The 22,705-nt window shown below is 41.1% G+C and overlaps 1 protein-coding gene and 1 pseudogene across 8 annotated transcripts in view; both read right to left on the reverse strand.

The window, feature by feature from the left end:
* LOC138164927 (FGGY carbohydrate kinase domain-containing protein-like) overlaps nucleotides 1-22,705 on the reverse strand; it is a 544,546-nt gene that overhangs the window by 334,222 nt on the left and 187,619 nt on the right. Inside the window, exon 1 of one of the 8 annotated variants that reach the window (XM_069092905.1) lies at nucleotides 4,798-4,908. The exons of the other annotated variants lie outside the window; for them this stretch is intronic. The gene's annotated coding sequence lies outside the window, so the exon portion shown is untranslated. Of the gene's footprint in view, nucleotides 1-4,797; nucleotides 4,909-22,705 lie in introns of those variants that run through there. 8 annotated transcript variants of the gene reach the window in all.
* Nucleotides 8,088-10,822, reverse strand: LOC138164801 (mitogen-activated protein kinase 6-like; annotated as a pseudogene).

Genomic DNA, 22,705 nt, shown 5'->3' on the forward strand with positions numbered 1-22,705 from the left:
TGGGGGCAGTGCTTGGACTCAGGTTTTCCTGCTCTGAGCCTACCTCTCTCTCATTTATGCTGGATGCTTCTTTCATGTTTATCTATTAGTATTATATGCCGCAGCATATAATTATTTCCCCAGTAGAATTTATTCATTCAACAAGCCTTTGTCCAACATCTTCTGCTACCATGTACTGTTCTAGAGGGTGCAGAAACCACAGCAAAAGTGAAGTAGCCCCTTCCCTCTGAGAGCTTCCAGTCTAATGAGGCCATGCAACTTTCCACCCCACTCAGGAAGCTGGCATTAAGCACCTACTCTTTGCCAGGTACCATCCTGAGCACGGGGAACACAAATCAAATAAACCAAATGGCACTGTCTTGCTCTCAGTGACTTTTGGGAAATTCAATATAATAGGTATGGAATTATATGCAAACACACACACACATTGTGTGATTTTGGGAAAGTTGCTTAACCTTTATATGTCTCAGTTTCCTCATCTGCAAAATGGGGGTAATAGTAGCACTCACCTCCCAAGGATCCAATGAGATCACATCCGTCCAAGTCTTAGCACAGTGCTTGGCACATAGTAAATACAAATAAACGCTGTCTGCTGTTGTTAGCTATATACCCACAGAATAACCTCTGGGGGAGACCGAGCCTGGGATAGTGGGGAGAGAGCTGTCCAAGACTGGCATGCTTGCCATGTGCCACTTAGCGAGGCCTTCAACCTCAGCTGTTGCCTCAAGGAGACATTCCAAGTTCTAAACTGCAGCGACGGTACTGATTTGCACTGGTTGCAGTAGTCCCTCCCTGGGAGTTCCCTCTAGAGAGGAAATCTGCAGTCCAGTTAAGACACGGATCATAACATTTTGAAGGGCTGGGTCTAGCGAGGGAAGACGAGGGCTAGGTTTCCTGAAGGAGGAGGTGTTTGTGTTGAACTTGGAAATAAGCTAAGGCTTCTATGACCTGGGTGTGAGGATTTCAGGGGGAGGATCCTGCTGGGATGGAATGCCAGGTTCCTGAATCCTTGACTCACTTTGTCTTCCTATTCCTGGCACTAGCACAGCGTCAGGCACATAATAGGACTTTCTGGTTAAACTGAGTTCTGGAATTCATTCTGGGCAGTATAGACGGTCCTCAACAGCAGTAATTAGGGTTATAGATTTAGAGACTGAAAGTACCTTAGAGATCATTTGACCCAACTCCCTCCTTTTTCAAAAGAAGACACAGAAGTCCAAAGAGAAGAAAGTGACTTGTCCAAGGTCACAGGATTTGAATTGAATTGATTTTTCAAGGCCCCATTTTTCCATCCTAGGTAAGGTTCTCCTAGGATGATATTGGAGTCCTAGCCCTTCTCATGAAGTCTCTCCAAAGGCAGAATGGGGGGGGGGGACAAAAACAAAACTTTCATCACCTTTCCAAATTATGAGCCTTAGGAAGGCAGTTTGGTTAGCCTCCTAACATAAACTCAAGTACCTCAAGACTGATATTTTTTCTACATCATAAATTGCTCTAGAAAGAACTTTAATTCAGGTCCTGGGCTTCAGTTTATGTCTAGTACAGACAAGGATTATTTATTTATTATTTTTATTTATTTATTTTATATCTTTATTTATTTTTTATTTTTTTAATTAATAATCTGTTATGTGCCAAGCACTGTGCTTTAGCACTGAGGATACAAAAAAAGGGGAAAAATCGTCCTTGCTTTCAAAAATCTTACAGTCTTATGGGGACATCTGCAAATTCTGATACCTGTAGAAGGCATTCACCTTACCTGTGATCTACAACCCCAGACAGAAGAAAAACAAGCCCCCCAGGGGTTATGGCTTCCCAGCCCCAAAAGGCAGGGTGGTTTGTGCAAAAATCTACCACGGGGAAAATTCAGATGTGGTACCTCATGTACCTATCTCTGCCCCAACCTCCACCTCAATTAGATTTTATTTAAAATAGAACGGGGTGTAAGCACCAACAAAAATCCACCCCCGCCTCGAGTTACATATGGCAAAAAGAAGTCATGTAATTATTTTCCCCATCCTCACGGTAGGTACTGTGCGTGTTGATTCAAGACTCTTCCTGAGCTGGGACCAGATAATCAGCCACACACACGTGCATGACTTCAGCCCAACCTGACATAGCAGTTCTTAGCACCCCGAGAGTCAATTAGCTATGACAGGACTCATTCCCCCCTTCCCCACCCCCTGACCCCCCAAAAGGCCTGGGAAAGAGAGACAGGAGAAACCTGATGTTTTGACTCCCACGAAGCCAGGAGGAAAGAAAGTCTGGCTTCTTGTCTTTTAGCCATGTAACAGTATCGTGCTGTTATGAAGATGATGAGCCCCAATCCCTACAGGGTGTTGGGTGAAAAGAATCAAAGGCAGGGCAGAGAATTGTAAGAGTATCTGCACCTGTTGCCAGATCTCTCAAGCAGATTAGATTTAAACCAGAGGGGCCCAGGGCCTCCCCCTGACGATTCCAACTATTGGCAACGTGCTTGCTGTAACTTGAAAAGTTAAAAAAAAAATCAAGCTCTGCCAACAGCTGTAATTTCAACCCAGAAACTGAAAGTCTCTGATTTCCAAATACTTAACATTTGAGGGTTGTTTCTTTTTTTCCTCCAAGCTCCTTTTCAACATCAACCCCCACCCGGATTTTACAGTTTTAAGCAAAAGATAATTGGCCTCACCAGATGGGTGCTAACTGGACAGAGTGAAAAATCAAGAATGAAAAAGCAGCTTGGCATCATTTGGGGGCTCTGTGCAACTCCCAGAATCCCCCCTCCCCTTTGAAAATTCTAAAGTCCAAAAAGCCATAGTAAAGAAAACACAAAACTACTGGAATTAACTTCAGCAGACAAAACAGGAGCTGTTTTCATAAAGCAACCTCCACATACGTGTATATGTCTGCTGCGTGTGTATAGATACATATTTATTTATTTTCAGACTTCCTAAATCTTTCGTATACAGTGCAGTAATAAATGTCATGTTCTTGTGTTTTCAATTCTTCTTAAAAGGGTGGGATGGTGATTAGGAAGGAACTATGGACTGTGTCACAACAAAGCAAGTCATGGCCTGAGACTAGCCAGCTTTACCAAGTTTAAAGATCACTTCCACCCCAAACGCCTCCTCCCCCAATCAAAAATGAATAAATACATTTTGTTGTTGTTCAGTCGTGTCTGACTCTTTGGCACCACATTTGGGGTTTTGGATGATGGAGCTCATTTTACAGATGAGGAAACTGAGGCAAACAACTAGTAAACACAGCTAGTAAGTGTCTGGGGGCAAATTTGAACTCCACTGTAACACCCCGTAACTAAATAGATAATGAACAAATGAAGGGAAAAATAAGGAATCCTAAACATAGTACTGAGTCTTCTTCCTCCCTTACTATAATAAATAAAATTTTATCAATTTGAGGGGGGAAGATCCACTGAAACCCTGCCTTTCTTTTCTTTACTCTTATTTCAGTTGAGATAGAGACCGTGTGTTAGAGTGGATGGAGGTGACTTTAGATGGCTCCTAGCTATGTGTCCCTGGCCAAGTCACCACCTCTCTGTCCTCATCTGGAACATGGGAGATGTGGGCTTGCGTTACAGAACCTAAAGTCCTATTTTGTTCTCAGAAGCCCTTTCCAATCAGATCAGATGATACAATCTATGTGACCTTGGCCATCACTTAACATCCTTGGGCTCTCCTTCTTCATAGGGAAATGCTACAGCTGCTTTTGAGATGCATTCATTTAATTCAAGCTCACAGACGTTTATGGGGCAGCATCAGGCAGTTGGGAAGAGCTCAGGACTTGGACACAGAGTTCCAGGTTCAAATCCAATCTAGGTCAGTTGTGGAATGGGGGACGGGGTGAGAAGAGGAGCTGAGTTTTTTGTTTGTCTAAAGCAGGGGCAAGACAAGATGGCCCCTGAGGTGCCTCCAGCTCGACCTCTATAATCATAGGAAATTCTATTCCTTCCCTAAATCTTCCCTCCTTGATCTTCCCAATCCAAAATATGTTTCTGACTTTCAACCTCACTTAGTACTTTGTATCTCTCTTGTGCACAAATTTTGTCACATCTTCTGAGCATCCTCTCCCTCCCCATTGCTCTTTCCCTACTTGTAAGCTTAGAATGGAAGGAAATCTGTCTTCATGGAGACATAGCCCTAGAGCAGGAGGGAAATCAGAGGCCACTGCTAGAGCTGGAAGCAGGAAGCCTGGACTAGATGGGCAGGAAGCTTGGACTAGATGGGCTGGAAGGGCTTCCAATTATGATCATGGGATGCCGGAAGAGAGCTGTCCCCTAGGAACTCACCTTCTTTGGACTCTGCTCTATTTAGACAGGTTGCTTTTCTTAGGAGCTGGCTCCTAAAGCAAGCCTGACAACCCTCTCCTCTGCTACAAGGTGAGGACGATGGGAAGCTGAAATTGGTGAGTGTATATTTCAAAGGACTTCCCTTTGATTTAAGATGTGGGGACAGGGAAAAGTTCCCAGCCAAAAGCAGAGAGGAGGAGGTGGAGGGAGGGAGGGGGAGAGAGAGAAAGAAGGTTAAGGGAACTTGGAGTAAGTGAAACTTAAGATTCCCTGAAAGCTGCATTTTTGGCTGTCAGACCACCTTCTTCCCCTAAGATGCCTTCTAGAATTTCCACCAGCTCCTTTTCCAACTTGTCATGAATGAAGCCAAGGCATCTAGAGAGAGATCCCCAAACAGATCAGCAAGGGTACCACATGAGGACATCTGTTGCTGCCTGCAATGGAGAGCCTGGGTATGTGTTGGTCACCACACTGGATTTTGTTGGGATGAAGAAGTTTGGCATAGAACTCCTCACCTGCTGCCATGTCCAGACAAGAAGGCGTCCACTGCCTCAACTTTGACCTTGAAAAGCTCAATCTGTCCTGGAGCTAGAGCTCCCAGCTGCCAGCGTGGTCAGGTCAGTGTGCTTCTCTGCTGAATCAGATCCTCAAATGAGCCTTATGTATGGTCTCCATCAAGAACTCTGGGCAGGGAACCACCCTAATCAGGTGGCACCATCTGTTCCAAGTTATTGACACCCCTAGATTACACAAGGCACCCGGGGTGTGTAGAGGTGGGGTGGGGTGTGGGTTACCCTTCACATAGCTTTGCAAATATCTTTCCCAAGAATCACCAAGTCCACAAAAACCACACTGCTTTCTGGCCCATAGGAGCTGTCCACTCATTGGGCAACAAAGATAATAACTCATCAAGAAAGACCCTGTTGGGGCTTGACCACCACCATATCTCCTCTTTCTTAGACAGGTGCTCCAATTAATCCAGCTGAAACCCAAGATGCTGGAAATTTGAAGCCATTTATTTGGCAAACCAAAGATATCTTTAAAAATTGGAGCTGTTCATAGTTCTAATATACTACAAAAATTCACAAAGTGCTTTCCTCGCCCCAACCAGAATCAGGATCACTGAATTCCAGAGCTGGAAGGGTTATCAGCAGCTGTCTATACCTGCCCTAAACATGAAATGGAATCACACTCTAACAAAGGCCATAAGCAATCATCCAACTCCATAGGAAGACCTCCATTGGTGTCTGATGTTGCAATGCAAGAGACCCTGGCTACCAGGAATCACAGTGCCACAGTACTCTGCCCAGGTCAGACACATTGAGAGTATGGTGCATAGTTCTGAGCACCATGGTACTTGGAAGGGGATGAGTAAGCCAGAGAAGTTTCAAGAGAGGACAAGCAAAGTGACAAAAGGAGCTGGGCATGGTCAGCTCAGAGAGGAGAGAAGCCTTAGAGCGGTCAGCATAGGGTCTTTTGAAGTGTCAAGTGTTTGAAGGACTGTCACGGGGAAGAGGGATTCTGCTTCTTCTCTTTGACCCCAGTGGGTACAACAAGGAGCAGTGGGGCAGGATGTAAGGAAAAGCATAGAGGCTTTATACGAGGAAAACGTTCCTATCTGTGAGAGCCATACCAAAGTGCGATGGGATGCCATGAGACATTGTTGGTCCAGCTTCCTTGAAGGTCTTCAAAAAGAGAAAGGAGGATCTCTGATCAGAGATATTACAGTGAGGATTCCTTTGGTCAGTGGGTTGGACTAGATGGTCTCTAAGGCCCCTTCCATCTCTAAGAAAGCCCTTCCGTCTTTTGGACAGACTTACTTGTTAGGAAGTTTGTCCTTAAGTAAAGAAATCTGTTGGCAACAACCACCCTGAGCCTGCTCCCTGGAGCTCACCAAAGAAGGCCGATCCAACAGCCCTTCAGATAGTAAAGTACTTCTTTCCTTCCTACTCCCCTCCCCTATTCTTATCTCAGCTAAAGAAACCCACTACCTTTCATCAATTATTGTAAGACATTCACTGTAAGTTCCTTCACCATCCAAGCTGTCTTCCTGTAGACGCTGTGGCATTTGCCAGTGTGTCTTCTCCTAAAATGTGACATCCGGGGGAATGCCAGGAGCTCTCATCTCCACTCCACTAGAGAGGAACACGAGGCTCAGAAGGACCTTGGCTTGCTCGTGACCACATGCCTCATAAGGGACAATAGCTCTAGTCATTTCTTTGTATACCTTACCACAATAGCATCTTCTCTCCTACTCTGTTTCCAGGGTCTCCAGTCTGAGGAGAAATGAGAATTTCACCCACCACCATCTAAGGTTCCCTTCTTTCCTTGTCTTCCTTCAACTCCCCACATCTGTGCACCCTCAGAACTCACCCAGGAGAGCCCGAAAGACCTGCCCCCACTAGAGACCGCCCTCTTTGCTTGATGTCTACTATAGCTTAGATGAGAGGGGAGTCCACAACTGCCCTCTCTGATGACAGGAGAGACCACAAGGCCAGATCATTTCCCTGCTGCTCCCAAGATCTTCCTAACCTTGCTTCTAGAACTTGCAGTCCTCCAGCACTGTCATTAGACATATACATGGAACACAAAGACCTTGGCCGTTACCTTCCACCCTAATGTAACACCCCTGGGATTTCTTGACCTTTCCATCTACTGTGAAGCAGAGCTTTTTTTTATTCATATTTTCTTTTTTTATATTTAACCTAATTTTATCCATGCTTGATTTGGGATGGGGAATAGACTGTTCAGTAAAAATATACAGTGAAAATAAAATCTGTCTTACCATATGCAACTTTTAACCTACAATAATGATGCACCTTCATTACATCCATGCACACAAGTCTAACATTACAACTAGAAAAATAAACACAATTTAGACTTCTAGTAGAAGTTTATAATAAATTAATTCCTAATTTTTTACAGATAGATCAAATATCTCCAAAATGTGAATTCTTATATATAGTGAATGCTTTATTTAAAATGAACATTTCAGTAAATCGAGTATGTGGACAGCCTCAGAAAAAACTGACATTGTAATATTCAGCTAGGTAGGCAAGCAACCATAGTGTCAAATAGAAAAACTTTATTTGCAAATAAATTTCAAAAAATGAAATTAACTTTCCATAATTAAATACAGAAAATACACTGATTTGCTAAAATAAATATGTGGTGTATTAACACTTCATTAGAAAGAATGCTTACCAGAACACTTATAAACAGTGAATGATTCTTACTAAGAAGTTACTATAATGATGACTAAACAGAAGTGCACATAGTGAAGCATTATGGGGGTACATGTTTTGTCACGTGCTTCTGTTCCCTTAAGGTAGATAACACTTGTCTACCAAATCTGACTTTCATTGTTAGTTGCTGCTGGCATCATATGTTTTAAGAAATGTGTATAGTATAAAAAACTTGAAATACTCATGAATGAAAATGTTTTAGGAAAAAATAGACATTTTCACTCAATATGTACAGTCTCACTGTGTAAATTTCAAGGCAAGATTTTTAAAACAGATAACCATTTTACAGAGAGAATGCTTCTATTTGGTCTGGTGCATTTCTTTTCTTTCCTCCTGCATTGCATTATTTTGCTGTGTTCTTTAATTTTTTGTGCAAACAACATGCCATTTTGAAATTAAAACTATTTCACATATAGAAAGTAATTCTGGATTTTAAAAACCAAGAGCTAATGACATCCACACTAAAATGACAATGTCTGATTTAAGCAAAAGTGACATACTAGTAATAAAAAAGACAAAACACATTTCATGAATACAAAAATAATTGTCTGCTGAGTGTTTTAGTTCAGATGTTTCAGAATGTTGCTCTATGTTTTATGGGGAACCTAGGGGGAGGATTTCATAGCAGAAGGTGCTAATGTGGCTTGTCTTGATTTAAGTGGTGAATCAACTGGACTATGAACCTATTGGATGCCTATAGACTCAAGATATTTTTTAAAGAAGAAGTCCCCACTATATTAAGAAAACCCTATAGACTTCCTCTTGCTCCAAACTTGCCATTCTCTACTGACTGAGTTCCCAACATTTCAGTATCTTTCTTCCTGCTAAAGAACTTGTCCAAGTAACTGGCATTAGAGTTTTCCTTCTCATTTTGTCCATCCTTTCTTACTTCACCACAAAACTTATCTATGAGAAAACATTCCTCCCCATGTCTTACAAACTGGCTATCCCAAGAAGACTGGTACAAAGTTTCTAACTGAACCAAATTTGCTGTTACTTTTTTTTTTCTGTTTTTCCCAGCTTTCTGACTTCATTATGAAACTTATCAATTCTAGTTGGGACACTGAGCTATTCAAGTAATTTAATCTATCAAGAACATCAAATAAACTCATGTTGTGAACAAAGTTGAATAGCTTCCTCAACAAAGGAATCAAAGTTAAATCCTCAATTTTTCTCCTTTTGGTTTTCAACCAATTGCTGTGATGTTTCTTCTAGAGCTATTTTGAATTTTAACCAATACATTCCTTTCACATTTTGATTTTCCTTTCTTATCAGATTTTTCTTTGCTTTGTTCTTTCCAAGAAAGATCTAGAATAACTTTGGGTTCATAGTAATGTTTAAATTCTCTCTCTCTCCAAACTAAGTTATGTAGTTAAGATGATTTGTAGTTACAAGTGTGGCTGCATTCTATATCACCATACTTATTTTCATGATGATCTGGATCCTACCAATTAGGCGCAGCAGAGAAATGAGTATGAAAGGCAGGATCCTTCAGATACTTTCCACAATCTCCATCCAAGTATTTTTGAGGATCTACTTGTACTTCTTCATCAGTGACATCAGAAAGAGCCTTTGGGTCATGTTGAATTTCTTTAGTATCAACATTATTGTGTATAGGTGAGTCATAGTCTGAAAACTGACTCATGGTACTTCTCCCAATTATAAATGGAACTATGAGTTTCATCCATGAGCAAAAGATCATTAATTTCATCTTCAATGTGAAAAGGATGGCTTGAAATTGGTTCAGGCATTGGAAAAGAATAAATGCTCATATAAAGATGGGACAGAGCTTCTGCTATCAATCAATGGTACTAAATGTCAAAATTTGCTCCAGGAAGCTGCTATGGGAATGGGAATCTAAGATGTTCCCTGCCCCCTAGGTCCTTTGATAGGCTTAAGTGACTGAGAACCTTCCTTGATTTGAAAATATACTCTGCCACCTAATAGGCTGAATGTGGTCACCTGGAGCCTGAGGCAGGAGGTGTGTTTTGCCAGAATGCCCACACCTTGTTGCTTTGTGATTGGGAAGTGGGTTAGGAGAGTTGTGATGGTCTCTGACCAAGGAGAAGGCTACATATGATATATATATATATATATATATATATGTATATACATACATATATACATATGCATACATACACACACACACACACATATAAAACCTGATGAGAGGTTTTGCTTTGGAGCTCACTTTGAGAAGAGTTGTGTGATTTGACCAGACGAGACTCTGGGTAGCCATTGAGCCCCCCGGCTTTGAAAACTCAGATGTTTGTGCTTCCCTCTCTGGTAACTGACTAGGTATGGATGTAATGGTCAGACAGCTGGAAGCCTGTCTCCTGAACTATTTCTCTGTCTGCTTGTAACTTTTGCTCGTAACTTGTTTGTATTCTCTGAAGTTCAGGGTGCTGACCTTTTCCCCCTGAACTAGGTAAATGATATATGCTGATTAAAGCAAGATTGCTAACCTATTTTGAGTTACTTTCCTTTAGAAAAGCAGATATAAGAACCTTTGTGGGCAGCCACCCTGGGTATGCTAGGGTGCTTGATGCTATAGAAGCCCAGTGTTTCACAATTAATTCCTAGGAGCAGCTGAATTAAGAGTTTTGTGGTGTAGTCATATCATTTTTTATGTAAAGTGGGATTACACTGAGAAGCTCCTGATGATCTTTGTCATGCACAACAGAAATAGATTCTAAAATCAGCTGCATGCGTTCAAGTTCATGTGCACCTGCAAATAGGGTTTTCCCATGGAATCCATGATCTGAGCAAGATCAAAGTCACCTATCTTCAGCACCAATTCTTTGTTATTAATGAAAAGATTGGCTGATTTGAGATCTCCATACAGTGCATTTGCAGAATGAATATAGTTGGGCTCACGTAGCAACTTATACATGAAAAGCCTGGCACACTCCTCCAGTAAAGGGCCCTGCTCTAGCAGACTAGCCAAGTCTGTCTCCATGTACTTCAGAATAATGTAAACACTGTTCAGATCTGTCAGAGAGCCCACATCATCTGTTAACTGGCTTCCACTGGGACTAAGAATTTCAAATACCTTCACAATGTTATCATGGTCAGATCTTCTAATAATTTTTATTTTGCATAAAGCATGTTTAACACTCTAGGGATGTGTAAAAACAATTTTCTTGACAGCCACTCTTTTGTCATAGTCATTTTTGACAGCAGGGAAAAAAAAAACTGTGCCATTGCCACTTCAACCCAATGGCTTTAATTCCATATATTGAGAGCCCAGATCAAAACCATGAAAGTTCATGAGACTTTCAAACTTTTCTGCCATTTTGAAACACAATATTATTTTTCCTTTCAAACTGATGAACTTATAGAAACAAATAAAGGGAAGTGGGTTCAAAAAGAAAGATCTTTTAAAAAGGGAGAAAAATAAGTCTGCTTCCACTGCAAGATGGTTTCTTGACACTCATCACATGTGCCAAGCAGGCCTGCTGAGTTCCCTTTAAATTTACAGCTTGCAAGCTCTAACTCATACTGAGAATGAGAAAGATTGCAGTATCCATAGCTCAAGATAAGGGTCAGCAACTCTGCAGATATTTAAAGAAAACTGAAACGACACACTCTGCGCTTAGCTTTACTGCTCAAAATGAGCTAACATTCAACCAAACAGTGATTAAATATGCACACAGTAGGCTTCTCTGAACATTCTCCTCACAGCACAGATCCAGTTAGTGTTGGATGGTCCTGAACAGCATCCTTTCTAGGGTTCTAGGAAGCACTATGGCAGTTCTGTTTCTTTTCCTTCTCTGTTTTCTGTTTATTTGACCAGGAAGCGCTGGCAGCTGTTGGCGTACCAAAGGTATCTTTTGTTAGTGATCACATACCTCCCGCTCACCACAATCTCAATGGAAGCTCTCATCCATCTAACTCTCACAACGGGACTTCTTGGGCTCATTGGGGCAGTACAGGGCCTGAAGACAGCTCCTAAGTTCACCTTCTATCTCCAGTGGTGTTAGTGGTGGGGAGCTACGTCTGCAAGGCTCGGTAGGGAGCTACGTCTCCAAGGCTCAGTAGGGAGCTACGTCTCCAAGGCTCAGTAGGGAGCTATGTTTCCAAGGTTCTGGCTTTGCCATAGTCTCCTCCACATAATCCTCACCTAAGAGAGAGTTTACTCATATTTTTCCCAGACTAGATTATAAGCTTCCTGAGACCAGGGATTGTCTCAATTTTTCTATTTTTATCTCTAGTACTTGGCACAGTGCTTAGTCCATAGGAATTACTTAATAAATGGTTTTTTATTTTTTCATTCAATCTGGGACAGTGAATGAATTGAAAGTTTGGCTTAGAAGGGGCTTTTTTTCTAAGCAATTGGGGTTAAGTAACTTGCTCAAGGTTACACGGCAAGTTATTTCTGGGTGCGGTGCTAAGTATCAGAGCCCGGATTCGATCCCAGGTCATCCCGACTCTGAGGCCAGTGCTCTTACTCACCGAGGCACCTGGCTGCCCCTAGAAGGGACTTTTAATCTGGGGTCTATGGACTCTTATAAAAATACTAACTATTCCTACAAAATAGGTTTCTATGGTAATCCTGTATATGTTGATTTTTATTTTATACATTTATGAACATGGTTCTGTGAAGGGTACTGTAATTATACTAGGTTGCCACAGATATACATGACCCCCAAAGAGGTTTAAAAAATCTTTATCTAAAATTCAATGTTTATGAAAACCAAAGAGGAAGGAAAGGGAGCCCGGACATTTTGTTTTTCTCAATTAAAGTGATCTCCCAGCTTCCTCAAATCCAATTTGCCCTTGAGTATCATACATTGAACACTATATTTGGAGTTCAGTGACCTGATTTCAAATACTGGCTTGCTATGGGGAGTGTGTTACTCCACTGAGAAAACACTCAGTGGAGAGTCAGATTGCCTGAATTCAAATCCAGTCTCTGACCAGGTGCAATTTGTTTAAAAGGGCCTCAGTTTCCTTCTATGTAAAATGAAAAATGAGGTTGCACTAGGTGTCCAGTCTTATGGAGAACTCTTCCTTGGGAAATGGCAAAGTCCTATACCATCAACTCCAGGTCAGTGTCCAAAGGACAATGTGGTCCTCTGCTCTGGAGCTGAAGAGAACTTCAAAGATAGCAACAGTAATGACGAGAATAATAATAACATTTATGTGGCACTTTAAGGTTTGGAAAATGTTTTGCATATGTTTTCTCATTCGATCCTCATGATGACACTGTGAGGGACATGCTCTTTCTCCCCTATTTTACAGATGACAGTGGGGCAAAGTGACTTTGTCAATGCAAACATACTTCCTTTTACAGATGATGGAACTAAGGTCTTGAGAGGATCAGAGATTTCCCCAAGCTTGTGCAGGTATTGATGGTCTAGGAAGAAGTCACAGGGTACTCTATTTGAAACCCTGCTTCCCTTCTGCATGGAGATCACTTTGCCTCTCTGACCCCTCGTTTCCTCCTCTATTAAAAGGTAGGGTGGATTAGATCCTAAGATCAACTGTTTCAAGTTGGAAGGAACCCAATGGGTGACTAAGCCCAACCCTTCACTTTCCTGGACATGCCGTATGTCACATGGCTAGCGTCAGAGACAACCAACATCTCCTTATTTATTGAGAAGTGAAGTGCTCATTCCGCTAGGCTACCCTGCCTCATGGCATGATTTACAAAAAAAAAAAAAAAATGTTCTTTCTCTGCAAGTCAGACAAATAGATGCAAGATTAGGGGGAAAATGAACCTTCATAAAGGAGAAAGGATTCTGCGTGCGAAATAAGTTTGGAGAAATGGAGGATTCAGCATAAACCCAGGCTTACAGAGCTCACAGTTTGGCTTTTGATGTTATCATTTATTTACTTCTGGTGAAGACAAGATTCCCCAGTTTTAAGAAAAGGGCCTATGAAACCTTGTTAAACAAATGTTTCACTAACTTGTGGAACAACAAAGTCAATTTTTAAAAAGTGCTCGATTAGTTCAGGGTAAAGCAAATCAGAAACATGTGCATTTCACTGCCCCGAAACAACAGATGGCCCAAGTTTGAGGAAGAGGAAAGTATATCTGAACTTGGGGGCAATATGCTTTCAAATGAGTTTGGGACCCCCAAGGAGCCCATCACATTGCTAGGATTGCCCGTCTCTTCTCATGTCTCCTTAAGGAAAATCTGAAAAAAATTTGAAAGGTCTTTCTGGACTTCAAAGAACTTTTGTAAAAAAAGATTCTGGTGAGTTCAGGGCAGAGGAATCAGAAACATACGGAACACATTTCCCATCATGGCCAAGGGTGTACAAGACGGGAGTACAAGCAGTTAGCAAAAACCACTTGGGGATGTCCTGAAGTTGACACATTGGAAGAGGAATTTGACATGGTCAGTGAACTCCAAATGCCCTAAATTCAGCCAATCCCTTCTGTTCAAATGTACTGGACATGAAAAGAAAGTGATGTTTCCTCATTCCTCTTATTATACCTTAGAAGAACAATGTCAAAGTTGGTTTGATAAGAAGCCATGGTGCTCCCTCCTAACCTCTGTTACCTATTTTTTTTTTTTTGGCAAATTTAATTGAACTAATCTTAAGAACAAACACAAATACATAAAGACATGAGCTATTTAAACTCACACATACAAAACGCTGGGATGCAAATACTTTTAAAAATTATGCTTATTTAAAATATCATTCTTTGAATTTTAAGTAGCTATCAGTTCCAGAAAATTCCATGGTACTCTTCTGTCTCTTGAAAAAAAAGACAAACTTAGCCTGGCCTGTATTAATCAATTCCACCTACTTTCCCAAACTTATTTCAAATAATTTCCACTTACACACTCTAAGCTCAAGTCAAATTGAACCACTTATTCTATTCCTTGGTCTCTTCCTGAGTTGCTTGCCTGCCTGCCCTTAAACTGAATGGACGGTCATTCACTGAATCCCTGCCCATCCCTTAAATGCTCCGTTCAAGTCTTGGTCAATGTGCTGCTGCCTGGAAGAGGTCTTCCTTCATCCCACTGGATATGTGATCTGTCCCTCTTTACACCGTTTACTATGCTTTATTGGACTTCTCCAGGGCTTTTAATCACAGGGTTCTAGAGAAAGATGTGAGACGAAACTCAGATGCCATTGAGTCCCACCCCTTACCCCATTTTACAGATGAGGAAACTGAGGCTCAGAAGAGTCCAATGATTTGCTCCAAGTTAATGACTGAAGGGAGAAGTGAAGCTAGATCAAAGGGTCATAGTCAGGACTATGGATCTACAGAAGAAAGGTCTACCAGAGATCAAGGAATCCAAGCTCCTTATTTAACAAATAAGGAAACTGAGCTCCAAAGAGAAGTGACTTGGCCAAGATGACTTGGACAGTAATTGCCGTTCCCAATCCTCTGTCATTTCAGATGAACCATACTGCCTTGCACAAGCTATTGAATTCTTCTTGTGGCCAGCTGAGGGCACAGTAGATCTTAAATCTGTGCCACAGTTCATTCCAACAAGCCTTCCTTGACTTCCCACCCAGTCATTTCACTAGAGCTAGGGCTACAAAGACAAATCCTGGCATTGTCCCCAGGCAGCTAAAATTCTATTAGAGCAAAACCATATATACACAGATACATATATGCTACCTATGCCAAGCAGGTCTGTGATTTCCTTGGCTTAGGGAGCTTCTGTGAGGAGTCTTCCTCTACTGATGGAAATCAGTCTTCACTTTGTCACTCATGGTCCCAGAAAAGACCCTGGAATATTGAGGTAAGGTGACTTGCCCTGGGTCCCACAGCCTAGCAGTCTGTTAAGACTTGAACACGGCTCTATAACACTGGAATAATGACGGCACCAGCTAGGTCTCCTGTTTGTCTTCTCTCTCTTGCAGAAAGAGGAGAAACGCCATTCCCCGGTCTTTGGGGTGCACCAAGTAATTGCCATCCTATCCAGCCGGGTCTCCTGCTTGATCTCCTTCCCCAGAGGAAGGGGAGTAACATAATTTCTTCGGCTGCTGAAACTTGTCCCCTTGCCTGAGTTGCTTACGGTCCCAAGAAGTCTGTACTCTAAGGACAAACTCTTAAGGACAATGAAAACCCATCTGAACTCATTCCTCAGTGATTAATAAACACTCGCCTGGTCCCAGTAATTCTGAATATCGTCTGTCATCATTCAAGCCCCATTCTTCATCTCACACTGCTGAGTCCCTTATTCCCATTACCCTCAACTCCCTGGCCCCTCAAAGCATCCCACTCTAAAGCTTCCCACTCCTCTCCCTGTGCTCCCTGAAATGCCTGTTCCATAAGGGGGTGGGGGGGGATTGGCCTTCATAGTAAGCCATTCCTTTCCCACTCCTTCTGTGCCCTGGCCCTGATGATCCAGCCTTTGTGGCCCACCTCCCTAGCACCCCTTGTACTTCCTCTCATTCCCCAGACTCCCTGGTCATACTGCTCGCTCCCTATAGTCACTGCTTGACTCTCTACCACCTCTCAGTAACCCCTCCTCCTTTGAAAAAGGAAGAAAGGAATGAAACAAGCATTTATTAAGCACCTACTACACCTACTCAGGCAGCTACGTGGTTAGAGGAGCAGGCCTGGAATCAGGCAAACTTATCCCCCTGAGTTCAAATATGGCCTCAGACACTTATTAGCTGTGTGACCCTGGGCAAGTCATTTAGCCCTGTTTGCCTCAGTTTCCTTATCTATCAAATAAGCTGTAGAAGGAAATGGCAAGCTATTCCAGTGTCTTTGACAAGAAAACACCCAAAATGGGGTCGCAAAGAGTTGAACAGAAGCGAAATGACCAAACACCACTACCTACTATGTGTCTACTATGTCAAGCTACTATGCTATCCACCATAGCACTGATAAGTGCTAAGAGCTTTATAAGGATCATTTCATTTAATCCTCACAACTGTGGGATGTAGGTGCTATTATTATCTTTGCTTTATATAAGATTTATAGCTGAGGAAACTGAGGCAGGCAGCGATTTGTCCATGGTCACACAACTAGTAAGTATCTGAGACTGGATTTAAACTTGCTTTTAAGGGAAGCAGGGGCTACTATCAGCCAGAGATGAAGGAGGCCACTACAGATGTGGGGTTTAGCCTATGGAAAAGTTGAGGGAGGGAGGGAAAGAAGGAGATGTAATATCACATCTCCAAATAACGAATAAGCCAGTTCAGATAGAGTGGAGGATTTGAAATGGAATATTGTGAAATCATTCTCTAAAGTCAAATTGGAACAAGACTGTGAAAAGCTTTTATTGTCAAGTACTGGGAGTTTGCATGTGATCTCAAAGGCAATAGGGAGCCCCCGGGGGTATCTGAGCAAGAGAGTGGCATGGCCAGATCTGCACTTTAAGAATAGCTATTAAAGTCTTAAAGTAATGGGGATGGAATTGATGAGGAAGAACTAGAGATGAAGCCTAGCTTTGTTCTTCAGAAATATCAGCCCAAGGTAGATATTGCCAATGGTCAAAAGAAATGAGTCACTGTGGACTTGGCTTTACTTCAGTGGCAACTTTCTAGTCCTTGGATTCCTGAGAATCAGGTTTCCAAAGGAGAAACCCAATTAATCAAATACTCAGCAGCCCACTCTGCCTTTTACTATATAGCCCTTGTCACTCCCTCTGTGCAATGTTCTATGAAAACATGCTGGTTACTGACAGGCTAGGATTATGCTCCCTAAAATATAATTTGCATTTGCAATTTTCTGTCCCCACAGGTATAATTAATCTTGGCCCCTGGCAGTCACTCCCCAGCAAACCTCTACCTCATTCTACACACTACCTCACTTCACATATTGGAGTTCACTGGGATTGCTTTTTCCCCTCTCATCGGGCTGGTCTGGAAAAAAGAAAGAAAGAAAGAAAGAAAGAAAGAAAGAAAGAAAGAAAGAAAGAAAGAAAGAAAGAAAGAAAGAAAGAAAGAAAGATAATTCATAAGGCGGTATCATCTACCAATCATTTCTGCCCCAAGCCAACAGTGACTTTTCTTGTCTTACATAGATTATCACCAGTTGTCATAAGAATCCAGTAGAATGGAGGCTCCTGGAGGACAGGCCCTATTCATTGTTGTCCTTATATTTCTAGTGTCTGGCACAAGGCCTAGAGTGCGGTCGGTGTTTCATAAATGCCTGTGGTATTGAATTTGATTTATACTTCATTATTTATATTCTATACTGAATCGCCAAAATTCACAAGATTGCTATTCTGTGATGTGAAAAGAAGCACACTTATGGCTCCCTCCCATTTGCAAGTACTTTGTATCTACGAAATGTTGGCTTTACTTTATTGCTGTACCCCCTCAGCAGAACAGAAGCCCCTTGAGGAAAAGATGTATTTTTTTAAATTTCTTTTTGTATCCCCAACCTAGCTCAGTGTCTTGCATAGAATCTGTTTGCCGAACTAAACTAAACTAACCTGAACAATAGAAATATGCAACATCATTTCATTCCTTTATGGCAATTTCTATAAGACTAAAAGTTTGAGACCAGAATTATTTACTTTTCCTGTCCAGATAAATACTCAATTACATAGTTAACTGCCAAGTTTATGGTTTATCCTGTTATTATGTAGGGGTACCATGAAATCATGTTCTTTGCAGTCTATTCCCCTTTCCCAGTATAGTCCGACAGTGGGGTATTCAGGTGAATCAGACACAGAATCACAGATTTAGAAATAGACTATGTAGTCCGAGAGGTCTTAAACTTCTTAGGGGTCATGGATCCAAAGCTTTGGCAGTCAGCCTGGTGAAGCCAACAGGTTAGACCACTACTCAGAATGATGTCATACATGGGATTACAAAGGAAACTAATTACACTGAAATACAATTATTGAAGTATTAAAACAACAAGTCAATAAACCCCAGGTTAAGAACTCCTGATCTTGTCCAACTTTCTCATTTTACAGAGGAGGAAACTGAGGCCCAGAGAGTTTAGGTGACATTAGACAGGGTCATTAACTAGTAGATGATATTCTAACCCTGGTCCTCCAATGGCAGAGTCAGCAATATTTTCATTGTACCACGTAGGGGAGAAGAGAAATTAAGAGTTCTAAGGCTCAAGCTATAAACAAGATCGACTGGCCACTTTCAAAGAATACTGACATGCTTATCTACTTAATATTAGCACTATAATAACATAATTTAATTTTTTTTTGTAGACAATCCTGGAGGTTCCTTACGATCTTCCAGTGTTTCATTCTAAGCATTTTAAGCATCTGTTATCACTATGTGGAGATGGCTATCACAGAATTTCCATCAAGAGAAAGTTTAGCCAACTCTGTCAGTGGAGTGGACTGGGGTTTGGTGAGGGAATTCTTGGTTTCAGGTTGCACAAGAGCATAAGCCTGGCATCTAATATATAACTTGATATTGGATTTTCTCCAAAGAACATATTGGGTTATCTATGAACAGAAAGACATAGAGATGAGCTCTAAAACAGGTGCTAGGCAGAATTCCAACGATTGAAACTATGGCTATTAATCAAAAAGACAAAAGCTTGAGACTAGATAAAGCAGATCCCATGAAAGTCGAGAGTCATGGTTCGTCTGACAGTAACTTCACTGCTCCTAAAGGACTGATTGAAGGCGAATATTTCAGGTCCTACAGAAGGCTGGAGGAGATCTTCAGGGGAAGAAAAAAGAGGGGGAAGATATTTATTGGTTTCTGAATGACAGCAATCCAATCCAATCCAATGCAAACATGCATTTATCAGAAATCTGTTATGTGCTAGGCTCTAAGTATACAAAGATAAAACCCAATCAGACTCTGCCTTCAATGATCTTATCTTCTCCCAATTATACAGCATATGCATAGTCAAGTAAATTGTAAAATAATTTGAGAGAAAGAGTGTTGAAAACAAGGGTGATCAGAAGGGAGCACTTGAGTTGAGCCTGGAAGGAAATTAAGTTTTGTAGGAAGTGGAGATGAGGAGAGAGTACATTCCAAAGAAAACTAGCTAAAGATGTGCTTATGGGAAATGGCCACTGAAAGTTTTTGAACAGGAGTGACACAGTCAGACTTTTGTTTTAGAAAGATTATTTTGGAAGCAGAATGCTCTACAAAGATTGTCCAGGTCTGATGCCACCAGCCCCTTATCCTCAATAACTACATTCTTCTCCTATGTCTATACCCCATGGTCAGTTTTTGTTCTTGAGGTCTCATGATTCAAAACTTCATTTATCTCCTTCAGTCACAAAGATGCTAAGGAGGTCTATCTTCCATAACCCAAAAGTCAGTTTCTCCTTCATCTAGTTAGTATTAGAGTCTGTGACATACCTAAAATGGATACAAGCTACTAAGACAAAGAAGAATTTGTGGCAAGGAATTTGAATGTTAAAACTTTTGAGGAGATCAACATAGGCAAGAGGGTTGATTGTGCTGTTCACCTGGCACCCAAGTCCCTTGGCATTCAAACAGAGACCAAAAACTTTTCTTCTTCCTACAGACATGAAAAAAGACACATTTGTCATAGCATGGAGCAGTTGAAGGCCGTCAAATGTTGTTTCCTTTTTCCCTTAATTGGTAAAGACTAGTGTCAAAACATCTACATGAAAAGAAAATCAAGCATGCTTTGTTAAAAAGAAAAAAGCGGCTATCACGGGTCATTTTGGCAGCTTCTCATTTTCAAAAGGATTTTCTCAAAGGGTCGCTTATCTGGAGGATCATATCTGTCTCTCATTTCTGGAACTTTTCTTTAAAACAAAACAGAGAGAGGAAAATAAAACAGCTCAAAATTGGCTAGAACCTCAAGTCAGTTGGATTTATTCAGGCCTCGAGCATCCTGTGAAAGTTTGAAAAGGAAAGAAGTCCCCATGAGATCCCTGCAAGGTAAAGATGGTGATGGAAAAGCTTCTTTTGCACACTAGGTGAGTGTGAGAATGACAAACTACCAATTTAAAAAAAAAGGAACTTTAAAAATGTATTTAAAAAATCTTCCTTGGCTAAGAAAGCAGTTTCTGCTATCCTACCACGTCTAGAGCATAGAGTTCTGTATCACATTTTAGAAGGGAAACTAATAAGCTCAAGTACATCCAGAAAGCAGGAGGACAACACACAAGGGTCTAAAAACCCCACCCTAAAACAATGAGCCAAGGAATTATTGGGATGTTTAGCCTAGAGAAAGGACACTCAGAGGGAGGGAGACAGGAGGGCCGTCTTTAACTACTTGAAGGGTAACCACATGATTCAGGACATGGACTTTGTGGACTTCAGGAGAAGGGCTAACAACAATGAGTCGAAAACACCAAAAGAGATTTCTTATCAGGTACAAAGGCATATATGGGCCTTGAGGTGGTGAGATAGAGTACCAGGACTGGAGTTAGGAGACCCTGAGTTCAAATCTGACCTCACTTACTAGCTGAATGACCCTACATAAGTCAATTAACCCTGTTTGCTTCAGTTTCCTCAACTGTAAAAATGAACTGGAGAAGGAAATGGCAAACCATTCCAGTATCTCTGCCAAGAAATCGTTGAGTGCGAAAGAATAGGATATAACAAAATTGACTAAACCACAACAACATCAAGGTACATTGGTGAGAACACTGTATTTAGTGTCAGAGAACCTTCATTCAAATCCCATCTCTCTGACTCACTACCTGTTTAAGCCTCAGTTTATTCAGCCGTGAAATGAGAAAAGTATGTGTAGGCAGTCAGGGTCTTTGCCTACAAATGTGTCTTGCCTGAAATATCCACCCCACATATGCAAATATGTTGCATCCTTCAAGACCCAGCTTCCTCTACGAAGATCACCCTTACCTCTTACCTCTCACTACATTAAGTTTCCCCAGGAATCATGATCAACAAAGTACGTATGGGCATTAGCCACACATGGGCATTATAGTATTCTATTATTACTTAACTGCCCCCTGTTTATGATTTTTCTCCCTCACTGGCTTGCACACTCCTTGAGAGCAGGACATTCCAACACTGGAAACCTGGACCAGACTGCCATGCACTGTAGAAATGCAAAATGCTATAGGAGAATGAGTGATGAACTTGAAGTCAGCTAGCTTGCTGTTATCACCTAGAACAAGTTAGTTCATATCCAAATATCACTTTCTTTTCCTAATCTTTAAAATGGGCATAATAAAACTACCTCAGTAGGCATTGGGAGAAAAGGGAATTTTAAAGAACTAGGTAACTAGAAGGTATCACTACTATTATCACTGTGATAGTTAATATTCTTTTCTGTTCAATTCAACTTGACAAAAGGAAGAGAATCAATTGGCAGCCCATTCTCTTTTGAGTGACTTTAATTATTAGCATTTTTTCCCTTGGATAAATGTTGGAATACAGGACATCTGAGATCCCTTCTGAGCCAAAATTCATGAGTTTATGGCAAACCTACCTTTACAGAAGATTAAATCAGCCTTTCTGGAACTTCTATCTGTAGTCAAAAACAGTTTTTGGTTTGTTGATTCAATGTAGTAAGTATCACCTACATATTTGGGCTATCTGCATATTTAATAAGTTGAACACCTAGACCTTCATTAAAGTCTTTTTAAAAAATGTTAATTAGAACAAGATCAAGAAAAGAATTGAGGAGTAATACACTACAGTTCTTTAACATGAGTCCTTTGAAATCTACACACCCCCTCTCAGGGTGGAGGAAATATCATACATGGCTTTCTTCTCCTATTTCATTAGTTCTAAGATCAGGTGCTTACCACTCCTCTTCCCCACCAAGATTTTCTTTTATTTCTCCCTTGGTCATTTTTTTTTTTTGCTTATTGATCAGAATCCCCTTTTAAAACCAAATTCTAGCCAAATGTGCAAACCCATCAAGTATCAGGTATACCTAGAAAGTAAAATTTCTCTCCTTTTATTAGTATCTCTAATTCACAATGTATGTTACCCATAATTTGTACATTTGTAAAAAGATAACTGATGCTTATTTTTAGAAAATCAACTCTGGTGAATCACTGGGCTACTCCACTGAAATTCTTCCTATACTGTACATGTTTCCCTGTGGAAATTAGATGCCTTGGCAGACGTATGTGGGCAGTTTTTTTTTCAGTCTTTCCTTAAAATATAAAACCATCTGGGTTAGATTCTCAAGACTCCATGGAGAAAAAATTGTTTTTATTGTTCCTTGTTAGGTGCACTCTAGCTTTATTCAAGAGCCTATCGATACTATATTTTATGCTATGGTATAAGAAAGCCAAATCCTCTTCTCAGACACCAACTTCATAACCAGCTGTTCATTTCTCAAATCCAGCTTTCTCTCCTAAAC

The sequence above is a fragment of the Petaurus breviceps genome, unplaced genomic scaffold, assembly GCF_028583685.1.
Source record: "Petaurus breviceps papuanus isolate PSGF00001 unplaced genomic scaffold, PetGlider_PUasm1.0 207, whole genome shotgun sequence".
Taxonomy (NCBI): domain Eukaryota; kingdom Metazoa; phylum Chordata; class Mammalia; order Diprotodontia; family Petauridae; genus Petaurus; species Petaurus breviceps.